The sequence below is a fragment of the Ostrea edulis genome, chromosome 5 (genome assembly GCF_947568905.1).
Source record: "Ostrea edulis chromosome 5, xbOstEdul1.1, whole genome shotgun sequence".
NCBI lineage: Eukaryota > Metazoa > Mollusca > Bivalvia > Ostreida > Ostreidae > Ostrea > Ostrea edulis.
In genome coordinates, this window is record NC_079168.1 from 60,663,735 (window position 1) to 60,672,821 (window position 9,087).

A 9,087-nucleotide genomic window follows, 5' to 3' on the forward strand; every position below is an offset into this window, starting at 1 on the left:
CTCCATTCTTTATTGTCTAAACCGAAAAACACCAAACTGAAATCCGAACAATTTCAAGCACTATGGACTGAAGAGTGTACTCGGGCATTCGAAACATTGAAAGAGAGACTTACGTCTGCACCAGTGTTGGGATTTCCTGATTTCACTCGAGAATTCATCTTGGAGACGGACGCTAGTCTTGAAGGTCTTGGAGCCGTTTTGTCGCAAGAGACACCAAATGGTAAAGTAGTGATTGCCTACTCATCAAGATCACTCAGAAAAGCAGAGAAAAACATGGAGAAATATAGTTCTATGAAACTGGAATTATTAGCACTCAAGTGGTCAGTTAGCGAAAAATTTCGGGACTACCTTCTTGGATCGAAATTTATTGTGTATACTGACAATAATCCGTTAAGTTATATCCACAAAGCCAAGCAGCGTGTCGACGCAACTACAATGCGCTGGATCGGAGAATTGGCTCAGTTCAACTTCTCGGTGAAATACCGTTCTGGAAGGGTCAATCGAAATGCGGATGCTCTGAGTCGACGACCTATTTCATCGGAGATAGAAAGTGTTGTGGATACACTAAACAGGATTACGCAGAGTACATCATTGGAGGTGTTAAAGGGAAGCATGAACTATATTGGTGAAGAAGCAGCTAACGTTCAGTTGCGTTCCGTGTGTGCGACAGCTACATTACCTGAATTTATCCCAACAGACATTGCGGCACTTCAGGAACATGATCCGGTCTTAAGTAGAGTGCGTTATTGGATGGATCGAGACGATAAACCGTCAGTTTATGAATTGAAACAGGAGCACAAAAGTGTCAGGAAACTACTTAATCAAAGAGACAGACTATTTTTTGAGAACTCTGTGATATTCAGGAAAATTCAGGATGAAACAGGAGAACAGAATCAGCTTTTGCTTCCGGAAGTTCTAAAACAAAAAGTTCTACAGAGTGTTCACAATCATGCGGGACACCAAGGCATTGAAAAGACATATTCATTGCTAAAGAAAAGATGTTTCTGGCCAAGCATGCTACAAGATGTTCAAAAATGGTGCAAGTCCTGTGAGAGATGTTTGATAGGGAAGGCTCCCCTTCCTGCCATTAACCCCCCAGTCAGCAATCTTATGGCATACAAACCCTTAGAAATTCTCGCTATTGATTTCACAGTGTTGGAAAGGTCGTCAGATGGACGTGAAAACGTGTTAATTATGACGGACATATTTACCAAATTTACGCAAGCTGTAGCTTGCAATGATCAAAAAGCAACAAATGTGGCAAAAATCCTTGTTAAAGACTGGTTTGTCAAGTTTGGCGTTCCAGCACGTATACATAGCGACCAGGGACGAAACTTTGAAAGTTCTGTTGTCCGAGAACTGTGTAATTTTTATCATATAGAAAAATCACGCACAACGCCTTATCACCCTGAAGGCAACGGCCAATGTGAGCGATTCAATCGCACCATGCATGATCGCTTAAAAACGTTACCACCTGAAAGAAAACAGAGATGGCCGGAGTATCTTCCAGAGTTGGTGTATATATACAACTCCACAGTGCACTCATCTACGGGATACTCTCCACATTTCTTGTTCTTTGGTCGAGAACCTGTCTTACCGGTGGACTTCCTCCTTGGAACCAGGAATTCGTCAAGTAGTGATGCTAACGTACCTGTATCCTTTGATGATTGGTTAGAGAGCCACAAAAAGAGGATGTGTGAAGTCTACGAGTGTTCATCCGCTAACTTGAGGAAATCGGCTGAACAAAGGAACAAACAGAGGAACAAAAAGTCTACAGATTCATTTATTCCGATAGGAACCCGAGTTCTAACGAAGAACAGAGTTCTTGGACGCAACAAGATACAAGACACGTGGTGTTCCACTCCGTATAAAGTTGTGAAATATCTTGGTGATAATGTGTATTCTATTCAACTCGCGGATGGATCTGGTCCAATAAAAAACGTCACTAGGAAGGAAATTTTAGACACCGGTGAAAAAGTGACCGCTAGTAGTGATGATTCCGAGACGGAGGATTCAGATAGTGATTACATTCCAGAACAAATACAAGAAGTGATCCAGGCTGAGGAGTCGTCGAGTCATCGCAAATCAGACGAAGAGTTCGTTGAACCAGAACAGCCGCGCCGGAGTAAACGAACAACGGCTGGAAAACATTCCAATCCGTTTAAATTACCGCAAAGTGTCGTGTCGTCAAACTCTTGTAATCAGATTTCGGTCCAGAATTCAAACTTTAAGGAACTTAGTGATGCTATTGTGAATCTTGGTGTTACATTAAGCGCAACCCTTAGTGATTCTTGGACTAAACAAAGTCAGAATAGAGACATAGTTTAGAGTGTCTTGTGCAGAAAGAAATATTGTATATATTTTTAAAATTTATTTTGATGTCAATGTTTACATATTTTTAGAGTTGAAGTAAATTTTCCCATTGCTGTGGTAAGCAATGATAAAAAGTTGGGAGATTTGTAAGGGGAGAACATTTTTAAAAAAAAAAAAAAAAAAAAAAGAAATAAGTTGTATCAGATGGGATTCGAACCGGGTGCCGAGAGAAGGTCGCGTGTGATGGACAATAGGCATTAACCTCTGCGCCATTGAGACTCTGCAACTACTTAGATATTTTTGGTATTCTGTGTGTCTGATTAGTATTGTAAAATTAATTATAATTGACTTTGAAGAGTATTATATTCTATTAATTTTGGGTAAAAGTATCTCTTGTTGAGTTAAAATAATTTCGTGTAATATTTTTCACACTTATGAAGACGGTCAGTGATTGGTCAGTATGTGTAATAATAGAACCTGCTATTGGCGGTATTTTTGCACGAGATACAGAACAACAAAGACGTGTCTGATGTTGTGTAAGTTTTTGGTGATATATTTGTCATTTTCAAGTACACAATAATTTGTCAGTGAATATTTTGAGTGCATAGATTCACTATATCGTGTGCAAGGTATTGTAAGAGATTCTTTGCTAAACAATGCTGTTAGGAAGCAGAATTCAATATTTAGCATTTGCTTTAATCAGACATATAGAATTGAGAACTAGTTTGTAGCTTAATGTTTTCTATTTATACTTAATGGGAGAATATAATTGAGTTTTACATACATGTACTTCGGTGACACAACGGTGTTTGAGTTATATGTGTGTTTCAGTATATTTACAGTGTTTATTTTATTAATAGGTCTAAATGTAGGTGATCAATGTATTACGTTGACCTTGACCTGTCGTGGTGGCCAATTTTTGGGCCGGATATTGCGTGCCTTGTTTAGGTTTGTGAACTTTGCGTATTTGCAATTGCTATTTGTTCATGTTGCTAATTATGCATGTTTATAATACATGTACTACATATGAATCCTTGCAAAGGAAATATGTTTGTATATATGATTGAGGTCAAGCAAATCTTGTACATTGGTTAAGTCACTAGAACAAATTATAATGTGTTTTTATTTATTTATATTTATAGGAGCACTGTCATTGATTCATTCATTGATTCATCATTGATTGATCACATTACACTACAACTGTGAATAAAAGGTGAAAAGAACTTGTGTGTTACAAATCTGTTATAACAAATCATTAATCTGTTATAACAAATTATTAATTTGTTATAGCAAACTAAAAAAAAAGACACTGCTGCGGCCCTAATATGCTTCCGTACATAACCAATCATTTTAGCTGATTCAGAGATATATTTTTATCCACCCTCATCAGCAGCCAATGAAATAATGATTAAGTGTCACGTGATCATGTCTTTGTTTGTAGCTGTCCAAGTGAAAGGAAGCATTAATTTTGATGTTATTATAGAGGAAAATTTTATTGGCTCCCGTTTCATGTGTCTTCCAATAGAATAGACTACTATCGGAACGATTTAGGCGGGCATATTTGGATGAACTTTCGATGTGCAAATAGAATCATAAGTGACGCGTTTACGAAAAAAAATCCGTAGGGGAATTTCCCATCGCCACAGTGCAGGCTAATCGGCGGACCGGTTCGATCCGGATTGATTAGAGAATCAGACCAGTCAATCTAATTAAAATTAGATCCTTTAATCTGCTCATCTACTATCGCTACACAAGGTGTAGCGATAGTAGATGAGCGGATCAAAGGATCTAATTTTAATTAGATTGTCAGACCAGTGTAAAAAAAAAACCCATGGCGGATCCATTAGTGGTGGACGTAATCGGATATTCTTATATACGTCGTTTAAAACCGTTTCTTTCGGTAAATCCAACATATGATAACCTGTGGTTAGATCGGAATGAAACGACAGTGTACTTCCGTGCTCAGGGAGGATTGATAATACAAATGTTGGCGAACTCTCCCCCATTTAAGCAGTTTCCCTGATCCACCTAGCCTATGTATTTTTAAATTGTTTTTTAATAGGCGGCAATGACGCGACGAGGAGACCGGCTGATGTGATAGCACAAGACATTTTCTCCTTTGCCAATTATTTAATATCTGGACAAGGTGTATATGGCGTTATGATAGGACAATTATTGCGCAGAGACCCAAAGAAATCGCCGATTAATTATAATGAGGAAGTGTTTAAAATAAATTAGTGTTTGGAACAATTAACATAAGATTCTGACAGAATTAATTTTTGGAAACACAGAGGATTCTGGACTGACCTGCGGTACCTTGGGCCCGATGGTGTCCATCTGGGCGTTTCGAGTATTGGGAGTTCCCCTGCACCCATGTTAAAATATTTGAAGAGCGTTAAATACGCTATATCCCACGCAATTGGAAAATCAAGGCCAATATCTCTTAATTTTTAGCATATATAGCCACAGAGTATTTCAGTCAGAGTTGTTGACTATGATATGCATATGTATGTGTGTATATATATATATATATATATATATATATATATATATCTCTGTGTGTGTGTGTGTGTGTGTATGTATATAGGATGGAACACCATAAGGATGAGTCTTTATACTATTCGATATGCTTGTGGTGAAATGTTTACAGCTACATGTGTATTCTGTTATCCCATGGATCATGATGAATGGGGGCTTCATTCAATGCATAAGCTTAATGATTGCATGTTAAGTAAGTCTTGGAACTTAGTGTAAATGATTGAAATTTCCATGGGATCAAGCTATTAGTCAACCTTTATGTCGGACTTTAGACTAGAATGGTAAGAAAGTCAAGAGATTTACATTGATTCAAGGAATGTTTCGAGATGTTTCAAGTCGATTCAAAGAATTTTGGTGTTTTAACTTATCACAAGTCAAATGTAAAATGCATTTCAGTGACTTGTTTCATCAAAGGTTTTGAGAAGTCGGGTTTATAATATGACTTGTTTTAGTTAAGGCTATGACTTGTTTTAAAGTTATGGCAAGTCAAAATTAAGGACTGTGACTTGTTTCTAAGTCAAGACAAGTCAGTTTAAGGATGTAAGACTTGTTTCTAGGTTATGCCAAGTCAGTTTAAGGATGTAGACTTGTTTCTAGTTTATGACAAATCAGAATAAGGATGCAAGACTTGTTTCTAGGTTATAACAAATCAGTTTAAGGATGCAAGACTTGTTTCTAGGTTATGACAAGTCAGTTTAAGGATGCAAGACTTGTTTCTAGTTTATGACAAATCAGTTTAAGGATACAAGACTTGTTTCTAGGTTATGACAAGTCGTTTAAGGATTTAAATCTTGTTTTGAAGTCATGACAAGCCAGCAATTACATTAGACATGTCTCGAGGTTATGGTAAGTCAAGTTAAGGAAACAAGACTTGTTTAAGGTGGTTACAATTTGACTCAAATATAGAAGTCTGTTTTTAGGTTATTTAAGGACTTGTGTTGTGCAAGTAAGATATAGCTGCCACAAATGGATATAAAAATTAAACATTGAGATTTCTTTCTATGATATAATGAATCATGTTAAAAGGGACAAATTTTCCCTTTTAATGTAAATTTCATTGTTAAAGTTCATTAAAAACACATACCGGTCTTTCAGAATTCATCCAAGACATGCCTAAAAGGAAAGACCTTGTGGCCTCGAGGGCAACATCTTCTTAGTGGAAGACAAAAGGTGGGCCAGACAGTTTAACTGAACAAAGTGCTAACACAGTTCTGGACGTTGACTATGATAAACTGGCCAATGCTATTCTCAAAAAGTTAGGGCAAATGGCGCAAAGTCCATGCTCAGTGGCGGAAGGGATCCCAGAATTCCATCAAGAGGAGGTGCAGTTAGGAGCCAACTCACAAACTCACTCATCAGGCGATGCTGTGAACTCTATATCAGTGGCTCAAAACATTGCAAAATTTGTTAACAATATATTGCATACAGGTGAGCCAGCAACATCCCCTCATAAGTCAGATTCAATTTGTCTAACTGATGGAATTCCTCTTGCTGCTACCATTCCTTATAGGGTAAAGGTAAAAATCTGGGAGAACAATTTATTGATCTCCGTCTTATAAAGCAGCGGCAAGAGGAACCAATCTCCTTAAATATTGCGGCAGGTTCCATCACTGTCCAACAGAGTTCTTCAAAGAACAAAGTGCCATTGTCTATCCAGCAATGGACAGATGGCTTTTTGATATTCATGGCAGTGTATATTGAAAAACATCAAGATTAACCTTCTCATCTTCTCGAGTACTGGGTTTTTTTAATAAGAGAATTACAAAAACTTTAGGGGATAAAGCTTGGCATATTTATGATGAAAGTTTTCGCCAACTCAAGGAAAGCAATCCTGATCTTCCATGGCAAAAACCAGTAGAAGAGTTGAGAGTTAAAGCTGCTACAAGCATTAATTTTTAAACACATCTGCAGCCCTTTCATAAGAACACATGCAAAATGCCAGTCAAGTTCTGCTTTGCATTCAATAATCGGGGCCAGTGTACCCACAAACCATGCCCATATGCACACTCGTGTCAAGCCTGTTTTGGGAAACACCCTAGGGCAAACTGTAGGGTGGGTAACGATGGAAATCAGATGCAGTAAAACGGTACATACGAACTCCAGTCTTTTGTATGTCAGTCCATTTATAAGTTTGGATGCCGAGTTTATTCAGTTAGTGAGATATGTATATTATTAGGTCACAGACACTGATAAATAGTTTATATTTTCAAAAGGAAATAAGAACTGTTACAGTACGAAATAAAGGGAGTTTCCGTAGTAAGCCATGCATTGGTACCTCATAATTGGATGCAAATGATTAACAATTAGTAAAGTGGTTTGTGACCTAGTGGTGTATGTTAATACTCGTATGCTAATTATGCTCAGTCGAAGGCGTCAATAAGCAAATTAGTAAAACTAAGGAGAAACCGCTTGTTTCACAGAACGTATAAAGCATACCTGTATACACGACATTATGTGATTTCTGGAAAATCAATTATGCAACGGCGGATTTTATAAGTACATGTACGTGTACCGTTGTGTAATGTGGCTAATTATCCAGGGTCTATGCGTTGATTTTCACGACAAACAACCAATTATATGTGGATGACTTTTAAATACGAATTGCGTAAAAAAAAAAATCTAGGTTTTTCCTTCTACATGTACATGTATATATAAACACTCCCGAGAGTTTCCGAAATGTTAGCTTCATTGCAGGAATTATCTTTTTCCTGTGCGTGATCGACGTCACTGCAGACAGTTTGAATTATTTTCGTTTATAAAACTCATTAAATTAAATATGAAAGGATTGGACTTGAGATATTTAACGCCCTTTGGATAGATAAATTCGATCTGTTTCTTGGAACTAAGGTGATTTTGAGCTTTGTTTACTACCGGTGTCCTATTTTCGAGTCCCTCTTGTTATATATTTATATGTAGATTGAGAATAAAATGGATAAGAAGCCCCTGTGAGTGACGTAAATATTGTGTTTGATCTGAGGACACGAAAGGGCATCGTTCTCAAATTATCCCATGCAAAGGGAGCTTTGATGTTTTTCTTTCTTGCAATATAAAGCAGTTTAGATATATTCGGCAGTAATGCGTTAGCCTGTATCTATATCTAACGTAACAGACATTACTCAACAGTTATATATCCGTGTAGCAGAAGATCAACTCTTGCGCAACTTGTCCTTACATTAAGCCGATCTATACCACAGGTACTTCTACAAGTGGACTTTTGCGAGAAGGGCTGACTTTTACAGTCAACGGCTGACTTTGAGACGAGCATATAATACGGAAACCTTTTCGTGACATATCTGTATACATGAATGAGCGATGAACCGATGCAATGTACAGAAATGGTCAGTTTGTCCAAACATTATAGAGTTGTCCCGGTTCATTTCTATACTCGTACAATTTCTAAACAGTAAAGTCTATGGGATAAAGTCTAATATCCCTATAAATATTTTTGGTCACCTGACCTAATGCATTTGGTCAACATCCATCGTCGTGCGCCGTGCATGATCACTTGATCATTCTTAACTTCTTCCTGATAACTGCCTTGTTTCAAATTTGGTATGAAGCATCTTTGGGACAAGGGGGTAAAAAGTATAAATTACAGAACTTCTGAATTCCCGGGGCCTTAAGGATGGAGCAAAATTGACTAATGTTAAAAAATCTCCCTTACATCTGTATGAAAAACTGAATACTTAGAGCTGGTCATGTAGAGCTGGGAGGCCTCTACTGAAATTGTAAATTTCATGATATCCGGGGTAGACGTTCTGATTCCAGGATGAGGCCAAACTAGGAATTAGTGTTTATGTGTAAACAATTTAAATAGCATAGATCTTCTTCAGTGCTATGCCGTGGGTCTCTTGTTAGTTAAATATTTTAGATGAAACAATTCCAGTCCCATCCCCGCCAAACCCTCTTTTTAAAAGATTAATCGGAGACGGGGACCAGACTCATGACTTTCATAACGTACTAGGGTTACTTTTCAATATTTACGTACTTCATATTGGATAGAATGAATAGATATAAAAATCAACGGGGTTCGAATTGACTGCTACCTAACATGGCCATCTCTACAAACGGAATCAATTGAAGATATGAGTTTTCGGTTCACATTCGGCTTTTAAGAAATATACTGGGTAAATATGTTAGGAATTTTTTGATATTATGATGCAAGAATACAGCGACCTGTGCCGTAAATCGAAGTATCAGACCTTCATACATTTTTATGTTAAAATAAAACGCAAA

At 37.4% G+C, this 9,087-nt stretch overlaps 1 pseudogene; it reads left to right on the forward strand.

Annotated features, from left to right (window-relative positions):
* Window positions 1–3,664: 3,664 nt before the first annotated feature.
* Window positions 3,665–6,586, forward strand: LOC125652391 (uncharacterized; annotated as a pseudogene).
* The last annotated feature ends 2,501 nt before the right edge of the window (window positions 6,587–9,087 follow it).